The sequence below is a fragment of the Ornithodoros turicata genome, chromosome 2, assembly GCF_037126465.1.
Source record: "Ornithodoros turicata isolate Travis chromosome 2, ASM3712646v1, whole genome shotgun sequence".
NCBI lineage: Eukaryota > Metazoa > Arthropoda > Arachnida > Ixodida > Argasidae > Ornithodoros > Ornithodoros turicata.
In genome coordinates, this window is record NC_088202.1 from 21,291,189 (window position 1) to 21,310,202 (window position 19,014).

At 50.1% G+C, this 19,014-nt stretch overlaps 1 long non-coding RNA gene across 1 annotated transcript; it reads left to right on the forward strand.

Annotated features, from left to right (window-relative positions):
• Nucleotides 1-15,208: 15,208 nt before the first annotated feature.
• LOC135383198 (uncharacterized) lies at nucleotides 15,209-18,408 on the forward strand. Its single transcript, XR_010419730.1, has 4 exons — nucleotides 15,209-15,850; nucleotides 17,797-17,862; nucleotides 17,941-18,000; nucleotides 18,062-18,408. It is a non-coding gene; the product is annotated as an uncharacterized LOC135383198 (long non-coding RNA).
• Nucleotides 18,409-19,014: the final 606 nt, after the last annotated feature.

A 19,014-nucleotide genomic window follows, 5' to 3' on the forward strand; every position in this document is an offset into this window, starting at 1 on the left:
CACCAACTTCCGCAGCGGGTAAAGCTCAACCCACTTCGTGAAGTGATCTGTAACAACTAACAGATACTGGTTACCACGGGGACTTCTGGGATAAGGACCCATTACGTCACATGCGACTATCTGCCAAGGTTTCTGGCTAACAATCGGTTGCAGCAAGCCGGGAGGCTGCCCTCCACGCGGCTTAGACTTCTGACATATCGGACAGCTGCGTGTATACCGCAAAACATCCTGTCTCATGCCTGGCCAAGTCGCGATACGACACAACTTAGAATAAGTCTTGCTGCCGCTACCGTGACCCGACAATGCAGAATCATGGAAGTATTTGAGGAATGACTTACGTAGCTTCCTTGGAACTACGATCCGAAAGGGGCTATCACCAACCTCCTCGTCGTCCGCCTGGGGAATGTACCGGACCAGGAGACCATCCTCGCTCAGCTGGTAGGAGTCGTACCTCTCCTCAGCGTCTTCCGTGCCTTCCAGGTTTGCTGTTTCCAGCCACCTCGACACACGCTGACAAAGGCCGTCGGTCCTCTGCGCTTCCAGGATGTCGTTCCTGCTTACAATCTGTCCCCACGAGAGCTCCTCCTCCGTGACGGTCTGGTTAACCGCGGCCACAAGCTCCTGCGGAATAACGACGTCCTCAAGGGGCAACGGTGCTCGAGATAGCGCGTCTGCCACCTTATTTGAGGTTCCCTTCCTGTATTCCACCGAGAAGTCATATCGCTGCAACGTTAAACTCCAACGTGCGAGCCGTCCGGCTGGGTTTTTCAACCGCTTTAACCAGGACAGTGCCTGATGGTCAGTTTGGATAGTGAATTTCGCACCATCCAAATACATGTCGAACTTATGTAGTGCGAACATGATTGCTAGGCACTCCTTCTCCGTTACGCTATAATTGCGTTCGGGAGGCGTCAGCGTACGGCTTGCAAATGCCACGGGCTGGAGTTCACCGTGATGCTCTTGTAACAAGACTGCACCAAGGCCGTAATCGCTCGCATCTGTTTGAAGTACAAATGGGCGATTGAGGTCCGGGAGATAAAAGCGGGTAGTTTCCGCAATCGCTTTAGCGAGAGAGGTAAACGCCTGTTCCTGCGCTTGTCCCCACGACCATCGTGCTCCCTTCCGCAAAAGCCAAGTTAGCGGTTGCGTTAGGTCTGCGCATCGCGGTATAAACTGTCTATAAAAGCCAATCATACCAAGGAAGCGCTGCAAGCTTTTCACATCCGTCGGGCGGGGATACTCAAGGATAGCTTTTAGCTTGTCCTCGTTCGGCCTGACCGTGCCGGACTCCACCTTGAACCCGAGGAGATCGATGCTGTTGGTAGCCAACTGCATCTTCCGGGGATTGACAGTCAATCCTGCAGCTTGCATGCGTTCTAACACCACTTTCAAATGAGAAAGGTGTTCCTGGAATGTACGTGAAAAAATTACTACGTCATCCATGTACGCCATAGCGAAATTGTATTTCGCATCGCCAAGCACCTCGTCCATCACTCGCTGAAAACTAGCGGGAGAATTAGACAGTCCAAAAGGCAGTCGGACAAATTCAAATAATCCCCTGTGACAGGTAAATGCTGTTTTCTCAACATCACCCGGTGCTATCGGAATCTGCAGGAATCCTCTACTGCAGTCCAAAGTTGTAAACACGTGGGCGGATCCCAACGAATACATGATCGAGTCTATTGAGGGAAAAGGGTACGAATCTCTTACCGTCACCTCGTTCAGTCGGCGGTAATCCACGCACAACCTTGCGGTTCCATCCTTTTTCGGCGCAAGAACCACCGGAAATGCCCAAGGGCTGCGAGAAGGTCTCACAGCACCGGTCTCGATCATTTCATCCAGCGCAGCATCGAGGAGCTTGCGCTTATGCACACTCAAAGGCCGAGGATTACATCGCCAGGGCCTTGCGTCGCCGGTTTCTATCCGGTGCTCCAATGCATGGGTTAGACCTGGTCTCTCTGTGAACATACAGGAGAATGGCCGCAATGCTTTAGCGAGCATGCGTCGCTGGTCTGGGCTTCCTGGAAATCGTTTCAGGACGTCCTCCAAAACAGCGGGTACGACCGTCGCTGTTAGGTGTTCTGCTCCGGAAAATAGCTCAACGGACGTAGATTGTCCAGCTCCGGGATCCTGGGTCTCCTCACCAGTCCGGTTCTGCTCCGTTTCCGGCGTCGTCCACTCCATGAAGGGGTAGAAGGTAGTACCGCTTGCATGCTGGTAGCCTCCGCGACGTAAGTCCAGGACGAGTCCCATCCGGATAATGAAGTCGCGTCCCAGGATCATCAGTCCCGCCAATCCGGGCAGGTAGATGAAGCGTTGTCTGACACGTTGTCCGTCGACGGTCAAAGTGAGACGTACTGCTCCTCCGGCTGGTACCACTGCATCTGATGCGAGCCGTAAGCAGGTCCTGGTCGTCCGTACGGAAATGTTCCGCTCCCGGCACCAATCGTGGATGGTGTCACCTATCAGGGATACAGCCGCTCCAGTGTCCACCAAAGCCGCAACGTCCTTACTCAGAACGCGCGCCACGATAAACGGTCCGATGTTGCATATGTCATCCTGCGCTCGACATGCGAGCGGGACCAAGGCCACTACGTTATCAGACAAGATAGCATGGTTAGAATTCGCTTGCTTCTTATCGACATTTTCAGCAGCCGACGACAGAACTGAGTCATTCCCAATTACCGCCGCCGGCGTCCCGGGTTTCCCTGCGGGGGTTGTCTGGGGGTGGTAGTGGTCTGCTGCGGGCAATTGCGACGAAAATGACCGCGTTCACCGCAACCGTAACAACGGGGTTGTGTTCCTGCGTTATTACTTGCTCTAGAGTCGCGCCTGTCCTGCCGCGGTGCATGACGTGCATCACCGACTTCGCGCTCGCGCGGCTCTGCTCGTGCCGACCTCGCTCGGTTCCTTTGCTCATATGCAAATGGATCCAAAGAACGGTAAACTGGCCCGGCGGACGAACCGCCGTGTGTTCCAACAGTCCCACGGGGGTTTAGTTCCGCGTCTAACGACTGTCTCGGCCCGTTCCATGCGCAGCTAGGCTCCAGCGTTTGTTCCGGCCTAGGCGGTGGGCGGTACTGCAATTCCGCCAACAAATCTGCTTGGATGACACGAGCTTCTTTAGCGAGGTCATCGAGCGAAGAAAAGCTTCGCCCCCGCAAATAAGGCTTAAAACGAGGGTGACATTGGCGAATAGCGCGGGCCACCTTCTCGCTTTCCGTCGCGAGCGGTTCAGCTCTGCGGTACAGCTCTTGGATTGCCCGGGTATATTCCAACAGGCTCTCCTCCGCGTGCTGCGTTCGAGTCATGAGTTCCTCGCGCATACGCATTGCATAATCCGGGGGCAAAAATTCCTCCCGAAACAGCCGCTGAAATTCGGTCATAGACGGAAATGCGGGTTGAGACCGGCGCCACACAGCAGCTGAGCTTACCAATGCAGCGGGTAGTATCCGGCGCAGGACGGCTTCGTCGGTTGCTCCCACGGCTGTCTGGTAAGCCTTCAGGTCCGCAAGAAAATCTTCGACGGACTTGGCGTCGCTGTAGCCCGAAAATGTCGGTATCGTCAAGTTCAGGCGTAGCGGGGGTTCCGAGGACGGCTGGGCGGCGGACGTGCTACTGGGGAGCTGCTGCGACAATAAAGCGCAGAGAGCTGTCATCTGCCGAAGCAGGTCCTCCGCTACTGGCGGGTCGTCCTCGTAAACGGGCTCGAGAGGGGGCCTCTTGGGCGGCATGGCCAGCAAATGCACGCTCCCGAACTACGAACAAAACAGCAAAAGCGACAGCGAGCGAAGGGCACGGGCGACAAATGCTACAAACTACACTGCAAAATACACTAGCTGTCAGTGCCTCCCGGGCGTGCGGCGAGACTGGTCGGGCCCCACGTTGGGCGCCACTTATGGGATTCCGCCCCCTAAATCCCACTTGGGGTAGAACCCAACCAGTCTTTTGCCCAACCGCTGCACCGGAAGACACGGACAGAAGTGAAAAGCACAACTCTTTAATCGGTCAACCAAGGAAGCGTACACGGGGAAACATTCCTATGAACTTACATGGACTGTCTCCAAGTGAGCCGGGCGGGAGCAATCCTTCGAGAACCGTGCTCCACTCAGCCAAAAAAGAGGCCTCCTGCCTATTCGGTCTCGAGTTAAATAATCTTCGCCGGGAGAGACAGCCAGTTTGCCCTCTCCCGGCGAGATAACGGCGCCGCCGTGTGGCCGCGTTATCCCACAACATGCACACTTAATCAAGATCTGGGGTACTAGATATCCTGTAAGCGTACCAGCCCAAAAGAAAACGAAGCTATATTCATACAAGGTTAAACAAGCATTTGGTGTGATACATATTATTTACGTCCTTGGGAATATCAACCACTTCTGTGCTTGGCTCAGCTGTTTTCTGCGCGTGGGATGAACAAGTATTCATGAATGCAGCATCTGATGACCCAAAAACATTCATGGCCTCAAACCCCCGCCCAAGAAAGCTCTTGTTTTGTTCTTGACCATTAAGGACTGGTAATGTCACAGGTAGGCAACAATGCGGGTGCCGGAGGTTGTGCGCAGAACCCCGGCAAGCTTTGAACGAATAAACCTGATCCTATACAACGCCTAGACACCGATGAACAGACGAACAGAAATCCCCCTACAGTTCAAGACCTAAATCATCCCAAGCCCAGTAGCTGACCGACGCCCCTGACAACAGCATGTAAAGGCAGGCAGGTTGGTGCGGTTGATCTACGTTAGCACATACGCCGGACTGCTGTGAGCGTCACCATCAGCGTCACCTCAACCTCATTTTTCTCACCACTCACCAGCTGTCGTTCGCCCACCTACATTCCCAGGGTGTGGTGCCCGGGGGTCAGCGCCTCAAGGGGGGGGGGAGTGGTGTAACGTATCGTAGGCGAAGATCAAAGGGATGTCACGCGCAGCCATTCTCATCATTACCATCCTAATGCTATGCCTCTCGCATCGGTATTACCCGCTTTCGTTTGAGCTGATACTTCTGCTCCTCCAGACGGTGCTGGTTAAAATTGGTCGACTCCCAAAAGCATGTATGAATGCAAAGTCGAAAGAATTGATTGCGCGGCTGGAAAAGAAGGGGCTCGTTTGAGATATACTCGTACATTCACATATCCCTTCGGTCACGCTTCGTACAACGCATTTAGCGACTTGTCACTTGTGTGTAATTCAAATCAAGTCGATTTCTTGAATTGTCCACTCATGTATATTTGTAAACAAACCTGTCAGATGGTTAAAAGACTTGTCATGTGTTCATTACATTGCACAGTGCCATCTGTAAGGGTTACAATACAGCTTTTGGAAGCAACACATTACTCAGCATTTCAGAAGTGAAGACGCATACACCGTTTAGAAGTAATCTCATTTTACACGTTACAAAATTAAAAACAGGATTTGTAACCATTATTTTACAGGCAAAAATGCATAGCTGTTTTTAGTCGTACCTGAAGGTGACGGTAGGTATAGGTTACGCTATACGGCAAGTATTGCAGCCATTGAAATGATCCATGTTCTGAAGCATTGTTCTCGCTGGGTTATCGACAATGCAAGAGATGGCGTGAACACAAGAGTGAATGACATGGCATCAAAATGTCCATGTCAGCTGTCCAATGTTGTTCGGCACATTAATAAATGATTTCGTGTACCTAACAGTCTAATGTTGTTTTTCTTTTTTCTTCACGAACAATATACCACCTGTGTGCATTTCTTCCCGTGCGACGCTCCAAGGAAGTTCATTGACCAATACTTTGATTAACCCTACTGAAGATTTTCCACTCTTAAAAGCTGGAGAGCAGTCACTGTTAAATGTAAGTGTGATGTCACTCCAACGCATTTGGAATTTGGCTTGGAGTACCATGTACGATTCCCTATCTCTAATAACTCGGTTCATGATAAGTTTTTCAGCGCTGTTGCGAAGCTCTCGTTGCCGGCTATACAGTGTCTCAAAAACTTTACGAGGAGGTATTGAAGCTATCTGCCTCGTCTCCAGTTGATGAAGAATTTCCCTCATCAAGTAAGGCTCTGTACACTGCATTCTTTCGCACAAGTATTACAGAGTAGTGTCTTCCTAGCACGTGCTTTTGTTAGCTCTCCAATACAAGAGGTGCAGGTGTTGCAGCCGTGCATAAGTTTTAGGAATTGCTCTTGCTTTTTCTGCCATAGCTTTCGAAAAATATACTTTGAATTCGGTATCACATTGTAGCGGGCCGCACCATCTGCAACGCCATCAGTGCTCGTTCGCTTGGCCGCGCTGAGAAATGCACGGCGCACGGGCCGCTCGGTCAGTTGTTCCCGTGGATTAATCTGAACCCAGTCACTTTCCTGGAACATGCTAGCTGCAACATATTGATCAAATAATGCATTAAGAAACTTTAAACAGCATTCCAATTCAAATAATGCCCCGTTCAATCCTGTTCAAATAACGCATTTACTGACAAAGTAAGCAATAAGAAGCAATATTGTCTGTGCCCTCGCTGCGTGTTGCTTTCGTACGACTCGAATGTCATGACGTCAGCATCCGTGTCGTTCGAAGAGCTATTGGCTTTGTGCAGTGCTGCTTTCTTCTTCTGAGGTGTCCAGAAAACCAGACCTATCTGCATTTCGTCCTCTGCAAAGTTCTCCAGCACTCGGTTTGCAGTGTCCGAGCTGTCTTAACCTGTAGAAACCTGCGGCCGTAACCTGCACGATGCCCGGACTTCTCGTGTACATCATGTCCTTTCCACCCCTACATATGGAGTGACTTTCATACTTTCGATGGAATACTATGTCCATACTCATAGAGATCCAACTAAAATGGTCACAACAAAGCGATCACGGCTCATGGCAGATCACCAGCCGTATAGTGTTACGGGTAGTTCGTCTCGTAGTTTAAGAAATCATGGCTTCATTTCCGCCGACGTCAATGGTACATTAACAAATGTTTTACTTTACAAATAATTCGAAGTATTCACATGAATTTGTGGCGGCCCGTGGACAACGATGAAGACATACCTCAGCTGCCGCGCACCACTGCCCAGGCAGCCAGTTCTACCGGCACCGTCCTAGCGTGAAGGCACGCACATCTGCCAGCTGGGACATTCAATCATCGCTGGTTCGGACTCATGTAAAAGAACACCATCTATTCTACATTTGTTAACCCGAACAAAGAACACCACGTTCGGCGTAATACCATCACAATTTTTTTCAAGACCACCAACGAATATCCCCGGAACGCATGCTCAGGGGACGGTTCTTAGTTCCTCCGAGGACTCGCTAGGCGGTGACGTCCCTCGCTCATCATTCAACGACCTGGCATGTCAGAACGCCGCACCGCACGACTCGCAACATGCCATGGCCAGTCTTACTTCGTCACACCACTTCACGCTTTGTGACGGTCCTCCTCGGCGACTCACCAGCGGCACGTTCGCGAGCCACAGGCTCCTGTACCGGTCGCAGTACGCCGCTGCCGACCGGACCACTTGCATCTCTTACGCTGGCGGTCCAGGAGCCCAGCCCCCGTTATCTTCCCACCTGGCCTTCCGCATCGGTCCTAATCTTGTGCGACCCAGCAACCAACCATCTTCTGGCAGGCAAGGCACACCGGGACCACCGTTGCACCTGGGACACACACGGAGCCATAGTGAGTCCTACACCCGGTCTCCAGGTGCTTCACGACGGTTCTCCCCGGAAATTCACAAGCGACAACCCTTGGAGCTAGGACAACCCGCTCCCGTACCGGTATTGGTACTGTCGCCCTCTTGCCCACGCTATTTCGGCCCGCCCCTGGAACCGGCCCGGTCAGCGCTTGCCCGCAGCATCCATTCAGCTGTTACTGTCCCTTCTTAGCAAGACTAAAGGCGGGGTCCCATAGCCTCGATTTGAGCAGCAGCAGCAGAGCAACAGCAGCGGAGCAGCAGAGCTGCAGCGACACGAGCGGTCCCATAGCACTGGGCGAGAGCAGCAGCGCTGCCGAGCTGCAGAAATTCCCTGTTGCTCTCGTATCCGAATTTTTGGTTGCTGTGCTGCCCTGTTGCTCTGCAGCCTGAGCAGCCGGTCTCGAAAGCCAATCTGGAGGCTGGTTGGTATTGTTTTCGTTCGACGGTGTTTACGGTTGGCAGGGCGGCGAGTGACGGCAGAAGGTTTGTTTCTGGTTGTTCTGTGATTTGATTCTGAAAACCTGGATACGCTTGTGATTGCCAGTAGTTTGGAGCGAGTGTTCAATCATCGGGACTGCGTGAAGTGCGCTTTCAGGACATAATTCAGTTCATAAAGTTCAATAAAGCGTTCGACGGAACCTACGTGATACATATGTTGTGTACCAGTTGTAGCTACATGTTCGCTTGTTTTCTGGAAAGTACTTCAAAACCCGTGACCTGATAACGTACAAGCAAATTACTTTCACGTCCATGCCGTGTGAAAACCAAACCTAACAAATTTCTTGTTGTCGGTATTCCGAGACCTTGCTAGGTGGTTGTAAATGAAACTGACCCTTGAAAAGGGTTAGATGGAGATAGACAACGTTCAGACAACAAAAAAAGGCTCGATAGAGATAGATAATGAACCCATTCCTTGTGAAAACAGGCAGAAAGCAGTGAGTACTAGCAGAAGGGGCCTTTGTTTTCGTTAGACAGTTTTATTTCACTAGGAGCAACGTACGCTCACCGTACGTAAGACAGTCACCGTAAATCAAAATATCGAATACTATAGTAACGAGGCAATATATTTATACGACGAAATCCCGTAGAAGAATCTCCATACAACACAGCCAGGACTGTTCTGCACAGCAGTAGGACGAACCTACGTTGAATGTCATGAAATGACTACACATCAACGAAGAGTCAGGTAATACGAGGCTCAGACCACCACCACACTCATCTCAAAGTTCACTTATGAGCTCCAAATCCACAATATATCTCTCACACAAACGCCTTTCACCTAGGATTGCGTTCCTAGGTGTGTGCACTAAAAGGCTTAGCCTTTCCGTACGCCTTCGGAATGTGCGAAATGTAAACAATGACACAGTTGCCAACACGTTTTGTGTTTCCTAAGCCGCTGCTGCCGCTAATTCGAAACGAAGCTATGGGACGCCTCCAGAAGCAGAGCAGCGGCAGCAGAAAGCTGCTCTGCTGCCATGTTGCCGTGTTGCTGCTGCCGCACCGCTGCTGCTGTGCTGCTCGCATAAAGCTATGGGACACGGCCCTAAAGCTGCTCAAATAAAAGCGGACTGCAGGAGCGGTTTTCTTTTAGTTCCTGCGAGCCGACGAAGTTGTTGTGTTGTCAGCTCCTTACGCGCGTCTTCGATCACCTGCGACAATTTCATATCCGTGGAGCAACAATAGTTTATGGGCCCAGATAACTTTCCAGCCGACTCCACTGTACTAAAAGAGTAGGATACTTTCTGGTAAAGCAAGAAGGCATTTCGAGGAAAGTCTCAAGATGGCATCGGCTGGAGCTCCTGCGACATTACCGAGCGGCGTCAAGGAACCGTTGGACAGGACCAATTACCCGACGTGGAGCTTTGAGATGACAACGTTCTTGAAGGCGAGGCAACTCTGGAAAGTCATCGATGAAGATCCTCCGACAACTCCAGAAGCGAGCGTTACATGCGACAAGGAGAATCTGGAGGCACTAAATGTGATCGCCCAAAAGCTATCGAGTGCTCAATCCGCAGATATGACTAACCATACTTCAGCAAGAGGGGTGTGGAAGAAAGTAACCCTATTCAGTGTGCCAAGGTTAACCGCCACACCATCTCTCCACCCGGCTAGTTATTGACCTCCGATGCACAGTTTGATCGCATTCGCATTGATCTTGTGGAACCTCTACCTCCTGTCCGGGGTACCGCTACGTATTGACCTGTATCGACCGGTCAACACGTCCTGTGAGAAAAGTTATAAGAATGTCTATGAGAGACCCTTAAGAGAAGCTTCTATGAGAAATTCTATGAGAAAACCTGTAAGAATTTGGGCAATAATCCCATAGGATTTCTCCTACGATTCTGTGAGATGTTTCTTGTCAGGATTCCTGTAGGATTTTTCAATAGGGAATACAGGGTGTTTAATAAAGCAGAATAAAATACATCAGGAAACAAAAGCACCAAGTGAACAAATATTTACCAAAGAAAAACACTGCAAAAGAGGAGACAGCTGCATGCAATTTAACTTCTTGCTTGATCTGATTTGTTTAACAGAGTAAAAATGACAAAAACGAGAATAGTAAGAAACACATTAAAATGAATTCAAGGAACTTATTACTCTTCCGATGCACAGTATCATCCAAGATGTACCTCTTCCCTCGACACCTGTGATACTATCTTCTGGTAAGCCTTTGGAGGATAACCAACAGTGCCACAACATTTTTATTTGTGCGTTTCAGGGGACCCGTTCCTTTGTGAGGCTCTCGTGATTGCATGGATTGGTAAGTTATCATCGTAGGAGTTCCAGATATGGCTGGTGCACTCAGCTGTCTCTTGGCACTGCACTTCGTTTTTAACGTAGCCTATCCTCAACAAGTGGTAGCCACATTCGAGTTTTTTCAGCTGTAACAGCACATCACATGATTGACAGACATATGTTACTTTTGCGAAGCAGTGTCCACAAATGTGCTTGCTTGTGGAGGGTGAAGGGGCCCTTAGGCTTTTTCGGAGCCTTTTGACACGAGCATTCTACCCTTTCACGGACCTCCCGCCGTAACCTGGACGGGAGGTCCAACGTCTGTATGACACCTCCCACAGTTCAACAGGTCCCCGCCAGCCCTGCGAAACGACAACGGGTAGGGAGCCCTTCCTCCGGTGACCCCGACAATCCACAGGCCGTGAATGTTCCTGATAACACCATGGACACTTCGGTACCGGCAGCTCCTCAACAGGCAGATGAGATGAACGGTAGCAACCTTGCTACTTCTCTTCATGACCCGTTCACCACTGTCACCTACAGGAAGAACCGAACCGGCGGTATTCCCATACTGTTTCGACCGGCAACTAGTGACTACACCTTCTGGAAGGTGAATCCTAAAGCGGTCGCTAGTGTGATACGCCTGGTAGCCCAACAACAGGTTATGCACCACCCTTTCCACCGAGATGGTTCTCTCTTCGTCTCCGTACGGTGCGAAGCAACTGCCCGAAACCTTTGTCAGCTAAGTGCTTAGCTGGGATTCCGGTGATATCATCAATACCCCAATCGTATGCCAGAAACATGGGCAAGATATATGATGTGCCCAGAGAGTATTCGAACGACGATCTCGTGCTCTATCTCAAAGACGCAGAATTTTTATCTGCACGACGACAGTTTCGGCATTCCATGGCAGAAGATGGCAGTGATATGTTTACCCCGTTAAGGAACGTTATCCTGATTTTTGACCCAACAATTCGTCTTCCCCACCGAATTGCCCTCGGATTTCAGACCTTCACAGTCCAAGAATACATAGAAGGCCCCATGCAGTGTTATAACTGCCAACGATTTGGCCATGCTGCACGAAATTGCCGAGGTTCTACACGGTGTGGCATATGCGCCGGGCCTCACCAGAGATCAGACCGCAACAATAAAAGAGAGCCAAAGTGTGCTAACTGCAAATCCAGCCATCCCGCATCATTTTCTTTGTGTCCTGTGAAGACCGCCGCCACCAAAAGGCACCAAGGCCGCATACTACGACTTCCGTCTGACGCTTCTAGAGGTGATAGTGCCACACTCCAGCCTGGTACAAATGCACAAGAATTTCCCGCTCTACCACCTTGATCTCAACGAGGCGAACGGAGGTCGCTGAACACAATCGCGGCTAAGCCCATCACAAGCAGCTACCCACCGCCTCCTCGTCCATCACAGCAGATTGCACACACTTACGCCAGTGTGACGGAACCAGCACGCACGAGGAGACAGTTACCCTCATCAGCCCCTGAAGATGTGCCTTCTCTGGGACTCTTTTCAGCGGTACTCGCTGCCCTTAAGGCTATTGTCTCTGCTTTTCCTGGTGCGTCGCAACTGCCCGAGGTCCGTGCGCTTCTGGCACTGCAGACATTATCTTTGCATCAGTATGACGGCATTGTATAGAAAGGCCATGGCGATGCAATGGAATCCTCGAAGCCTGCGTAACAAGCTCCCTGGTTTTAAATTACATCTACAACAGTACAAGTTCCCTTTCACAGCTGTATGCGAACACGGCATGGATTCTACACATCGCGTTAATGGATACACAATCTATCGATCTCTGCAATCCTGTGAGAGCAGAACAGCGCTATACGTTCGTAATGACCTCGTTGCTGCGCCCATCGGGTGAGAATGTCATCGCTCTTATGACTATGTCACCCGCAAAAACGGCCTTGGCCCCATGCTGTTAACGCTCCTCAGAATCTATATATGTACGTCCCGCAGTACAGGTCCCGGGGAGTGACCTCGAAGTCCTACTTGATTCTCTGGAAGCCCAGCGCTCGTGCTGGGTCATTTCAGTGCCCATCACTCGACCTGGGGAAGCCGAAGGACAGACGGTAGAGGAAGGAGGTTGTTGGAGGCAATGGAGAATAATAACATGTGCCTGCTGAACAATTGAGAGCCAATTTACATGCGATCCCCAACGTCACTCGATGTATTGGACCTCTCGTGGTGCTCAACCGACATAATTCGCCAGTTGTCGTGCGCTACGGACGTCGACACTAGAGGTAGCGATCATTTTCCTCTATATATTTCACACGACAGACTGCCCCTCTCAGCAACGACTGGACTGGTTTCTTTCACAAACTGGAGACTTTTTCGTGAGGGCCTCAGAGCATCTGTGCACACCGGTATGTCCCCAGAGGGCATCTCACAAGCAATTACCCGCGGTATTGAGGACGCCGTGGTCATGTCAAAAAGGGTAACAGGACATGTCGGTCATTCTCCAGCAATTAACCACCTTAGGGCATTACGTCGCCGAGCAGAAAGGACGGCTCGTCGGACAGGGCAACTTACAGATATTGTGGAATACCGCCGGATGAAAGCTAAAGTAACACGAAAACTTAAGAAAGAGGACAGGAAGCGTTGGCGTAAGTTTTGTCACAATATTTCACCGTTTCAGCCGGCCACGAAGATCTGGCGGACAATGCGATCTCTCAAGGAGGCGCACCCTCAAAAGAATCCTCTCGCGGCCTTGGCTATCGTTCAGGGTGTAGACGAAAACACGCTAGCGACAGAATTCTGTGTGGTACTAACGACACCGGCGGCTGCCTCGGCGACACCGTTACCCCGCAGGTTTGTCCACAGTTTGACTGCTGAACTCCACCAAGACTGGCCTCGTCCACCGGAAGTTATGGGCCGCGACTTCACAGTGATCGACCTCAAGGCAGCGTTGAAACTTGTGAACGCCGGCTTGTCCGACCCGATAAGATCACCTGTGCCGCACTACGAAACCTTGACGGGCGGTCACTCCAAGCTCTCCTTCATGTGTATAATACGTCTTGGTAACAAGGATCTTTACCACCTACCTGGAAGGAGGCATTCGTTGTTGCCATCTTGAAACCAGACAATCCACCAAATGCCCTATCCTCCTTTCGCCCTGTGAGCCTGACAAGCTGTATGGGAAAACTGATGGAGAGAATGGTTTTGCATCGGCTCGACTGGTGGCTCGAAAAACAACGTGCGTTCCCTCAAGAAATGGCTGGATTTCGTCGCCACCGAAGCTCCATGGATCCAGTTCTCGACCTAGTCTCTACTTTCCAACATGCTCGTGCCCATCGGCGGATCGTCCGATCGGTTTTCCACGACATCAAGCGCACATATGATACCGTCTCGCACATTTGTGTGCTGCACGCCTTGCGCTCTTTTGGGGTATCCGGTCGCCTCTTTATCTGGCTCCAAGACTTCCTTAAGGACCGAACTGTCGCTGTCCGTACGTCTCAAGGAAAAAGCCCTCAGCATCCTGTTCCTCAAGGAGTCCCCCAACGAAGTATCGTGAGCCCGACACTCTTTAACGTGGTGATGGCCGGCCTACAATCAGTAATTCCTCGCAAAGTGTCCTTTTCCGTGTATGTCGATGACGTCGCCCTTTGGACAGTAGGAAAATCACGCCCAGCCATACAGCGCCGCCTGCAGCCCGCTTTAAATAATGTACACACGTACTTGACGCACCTTGGGATGGACCTTTGCCCCGAAAAGTGCGCCGAGCTCCATTTCATGCGCAAAGCTATGATCAATTTCCCTCTTTGGGTTGGTGCCAAGAAGATTGAGCCGGTCCGCTTCCACCGCTTCCTTGGCGTGGTAATCGACTCGGACTTGCGCTGTGCTCGCCACATTAAACACCTTGAAACTAAAGTCCAGCGATAGCTTCCCGCAATTCAACATCTTTCTGACTCAGGATGGGGCTGTGATCAGCGTTCCCTGCTCGCACTTCACGCGGCGTTGGTGAGGGCGACTGTGCTTTACAGCCTTCCTATCCTGCATAGGATATCAACAACATCATTAAATACCCTTCGGTCCCTGTTTGCTCGAAGCCTTCGTCGCTGCCCCGGAGTTCCAAGAATGGCTGAAACACGGCAAGTCCGGGCTGAAGCTGGTGAACTACCGGTTGAGGTTCTACGTGAACGTGAAACGGCTCGGCACTTCCTACGTTTGCGAGCTCACATTCCCCGTCATCCGCTCCTCAGGAAAATTCGATACCGCCCTGAAAGCGACTTCTATCAAGTAGCGCAGAGGACACGCCAGACTCTCACTGGCTTCATAGCTAAGGACATTATACCGCCGCAAGCCCCCTGGTCTCTGCCGGTACCCCCGACTTTCGTAAGCCTTCCGAGCCTTCTGGAAAGAAGAGATCAGGTTCCCCCTCAAGACCATCGAGCCCATTTTTATGCTTTGGTAGACGAGAAGTTTCCTACATTCACGGCAGCATATACAGATGGCGCATCCCGAAACAACAAGTCCGCCTCAGCATTCGTCATACCATCGGAAGGCGTATTCCAAGGACGACGCCTTTCACATCCAACCTGCTCAACAGCTGCGGAACGTTTCTTTCCTTTTTTTCTGATTAAGTCATCCTTTTGTTTCGCAACACATCGCTGACTTTACCCCGCGGGCATGGACAGTCTTGACAGACTCCAAATCTGCACTTCACGCTATTGAAAATTCCGGCGTACGAGGCCCATCCGCACCCCTGGTTACAGATGTGTTAAAGGGACTGTCGCATCCGGAACCGTGGCTACGAATCCAGTACAAATTTGTTCGTCACAATACCACGAGTAATTTGCAAAACTTTCTCTTCACAAAGCGGCCCAGGTGATGAGAAATCGAATTTAAAAGATCGGGCTGCGTTTTGATCCTCGAATGCGAGCGCCAACAACACCGTGTGACGCAAGGTCGAACCTGGCAAATCCGCTGTGAAGGACGCTGTCGTCTGCCGTCAAGTCTGAAGCTCCTTTGCTTTATCCTGCACGTCGCCCGCTTTCACATGTGAATTTGAATTTCAAGTGACGCGGATACTCTTTGTGAATCCGGAGATCGTTTGGCTGTCCACTCATACCCCGTACGGAAGCAAGCAACCAGGAGAATCTTTGCGCTTGCATCATTCGCGTTAGTCCGCGTGAGATGCCGTCGGGAAACCGATGCAGCGTTCCCGGCTGCAGGAAAACTTCAGTAGAAAACCCCGAGGCGACATTTCACATGCCTAGGGACAGCCAGACGAAGCGAAAGTGGGAAGCTGCTATCACCAGCAGGTATCCAGATGAAGCACGGTGTATTCACGCTGTCCGCCTATGCTCCTCGCATTTCACCGATGATGCATACCTGGATGAGAGTATCCTGCAGGTGCAGCTTGGACTGGCGCAAAAAGGGAAGAGACTGAAACTTGACGCCGTTCCGACAGTGTTCCACGAACAAAAGGAGCCAGCAACTTCGACAGTTAAGTAACACGTAGTTATTTTCAATCTGATCTGTCGCTCTTCCGCATGAACTACTTAGGCGCAAACGACGAAGTGGATATACGTCCGTACAATATAATAATGTATCCCCTAACCTATCGTTAATAAATATATAAATAAAATTCAATAAATGTGATGCCACTGACATGAAAGCAGTATCATGATTGGCTTTTGTGGTTACCCGATGCGTTATCGTGCAACTACTGAACCTGCGGCGCGATTGAGCTTGTCCGTGACTTTCGTCTTCTTTTGTGCAAAGTGGTATATGATTGGTTTTCAGCTGCATTACAGGCACGCGCAAGCACCTCGACAACCAGCTCCCGTGGCTCAGTGGTTAGCGTGCTGGCCATGTCACGTCGAGACTGGGAGGTACCCGGGTTCGAATCCCGGTGCCGGCTGTGCTGTCTGGGGTTTTTCCTGGGTTTTCCTCAGACGCTTTCAGACATATGTCGGCACAGTACCCTTAGAAGTCGGCCCAGGACGCACATTCCCCCAGGGCGTCAGTCGTGACGTTCCCCACATACGTGAGGCCGACAACGGCAAGCCCTATCGCCATCACCACCACCACCACCAGCACCTCGACAGAGTCAAGCGCAAGTGGTCGGTACAGTATTAAAATAGGTGTTTGCAATTTCCCGACACAGAGCAATTCACAAACAGATCAATAAAAGGAAAAACTGACTCCACTTTTATCTCTCTGCTTCTGAATTGTTTGTGTGCTGCAGGGAGGCAGTTTTTGCGGTTGTCTTGCCCAACTTTGGGTGCACTTCTTATGTTCTTGTGGTGCTGTTCTGGAAAGATTCTCCTTAAATCTTAGGTTCTATCTTAGAAGAACCAGGTGCAGCTGATTCAGGTCCCATCCAAGAGCACTCCCTACCACCACCCTATTCAGAAGGCAGTATGTCCACAAAATTGTAGCTGTTTGTGCAAGAATGTTATATGATAGGAGAAAATGAAACCATATGCTATAGCATATGTTATGTAGTGTGTTACTGATTTGTTACAGCCATAATTTTGGATGGACTACCCCTGGAGCCTTTGGCACCATACCTAAGCGTAGGCCAGTGTGGTTTTTGTTTATACCCTAGTGCCTGTGGGCATGGAGGTAAAGATGAGACAGGCCGTAAAGCACAAGGGTACACAGAAAGTCGTAGCAACATCTACATTTGGTGCTATTTCCTGAGGCTTGGTTTGTCAAGTTCGTCATGTAGCCAAGGATAATTAAATTTCCAGGTACTCAAACACGCTTCTCGGTGCTAAGCAGGAGCACACAAACAGAACAGCACCTTCCACTAGACACATTACGTCACCTGAGGCCGTCACAAAGTGCCACTGAGGGTGGAAGTGATGACATGGTATTGGAAGGCCCCCTATAGACATTTGCACTCCAAGAGCCTCTACCCCAGTACAGGAAACAGAAGCAGCAACAGCAGAAGACCCAGGGGAATCTCCCTTGCTGATATCTGCCAATCCTGGAGAAGACGAAGAAGAAGGATGGGATACCACGATAGAATCTCTGTGGTGTGTCATATTATGGTAACCGAGCCTTCTAGACCGCCATAGGCATATTATAGTCATATGAAACGGTGCTCTGCGTCCTGTTGTGCTCCATACAATTCCTTTTAGTCATTTTTTATGTACTTAGAAGTATGTTTTGGTTTTTACACTGTGGTGTCCATTGAGAAAGTAAACAGAAAACTCACTGTTTGCTTATAATGTGTCTGTGTCCTGGTACTCCATCCACGTTCTGTACATGGACCCTTTTGTGACTGTGTCCTTATGGTGACATGTACTTCTTCATGCCCCCACACAATAAATATAATGAGGAAGGTGCCCACGTCAAGAGCAATGCTCTGATCTATAGATATTGGATAGAAAACAGGAATGGGTAATTGGTGATCACTGTGTACTTTGTTCCCTTCGTAGTGTACCGGACCCAAAGGACACAACAGTTCACCTGTCGCAGCTAACGGAAACCTCCGGGAACGAAGAGTGAGTTCTGTTCTTATCGAGCTTGTGACCTTGTACAAACTCTGCTTGCCAACTGATGTCACGAACTCTGCTTTCTAGTGATGAACCTGCAAGATCCTCACGGCCACAGCACTCCAAGTCTCACATAGTGCACCTAGCGTAAGTTTTGGACATGTAAACAAAGGCTCACATGGGTGAATATTATGCATTCCTCTTACAGACCAAGTGGTGATGGACGGCTGATCCTCGTAGCGGAATCTAGCCTACGGGAACTGCTGTCATCTTTCTCTTGTTATGATGGCAAGGACCTCTCCAGAGAAATCACACTGATAGGTACATGAATAAAGGCCACAACAGATTGTAGCAGATGTTATCAGCAGTGTACGTGGTCCAGCCAGCCTTGGATTGGAAGCAGGCCCTTGGGCAACATTCTCTTTTGCTCGTCCATTCTATTTTCTGGAGTGAACATCGCAAAAACATTCCGGATGTTCGAAGCGCTGAAGGTGGCGACACTATCAAAGTCGCAGTACTACAGGACACAGAGAGAGGTCCTTCTTCCTGCTGTCAATCATGTAAGTACTATGCTCACATTGAACAGCATATAAAGATGTCACTACTGCAAGTAATAAAAGAAAAACAAGCAAAACAAGGCATCCCGACTAGTTTTTAAGATTCTGTTTCCTTACACTATTTACAGGTCTACCAGGCTACACAAAAGGAAATCCTGGATCAGCTGCAGCCTAAGCCCCTCATTGTTGCCGGTGACGCGAGATGTGACTCCCCAGGGCACACGGCACTCTATCGCACCTACACGCTGCTTGAGACGTCTATAAACCGGATAATTCACTTTGAATTGGTCAAGGTATTAGTTTTTTGTTGCAGTAGCTGCTACAAAACCACCTACTATTTTCACAGCCTTAAAACAATGGTTGCTTCAAGGTCACTGTGCAGCATGGTAACTTTGTGTGCATAACTGATAATCAATCTGCTACAAAGCTAGCATGCCTACACTAGTTCAGTTGAATAGGTTCCATATGAGTAAGGAATAGCCTATGGAACGATGCAGTTATGGGTCAGTTGAGTAAATTCCGACGTGTAAGCAACCAAAACTCCACGGTACAATAATGAAAGACATGAACTGTCATCATATGAGCGTTTGGGTTTACGTATAGG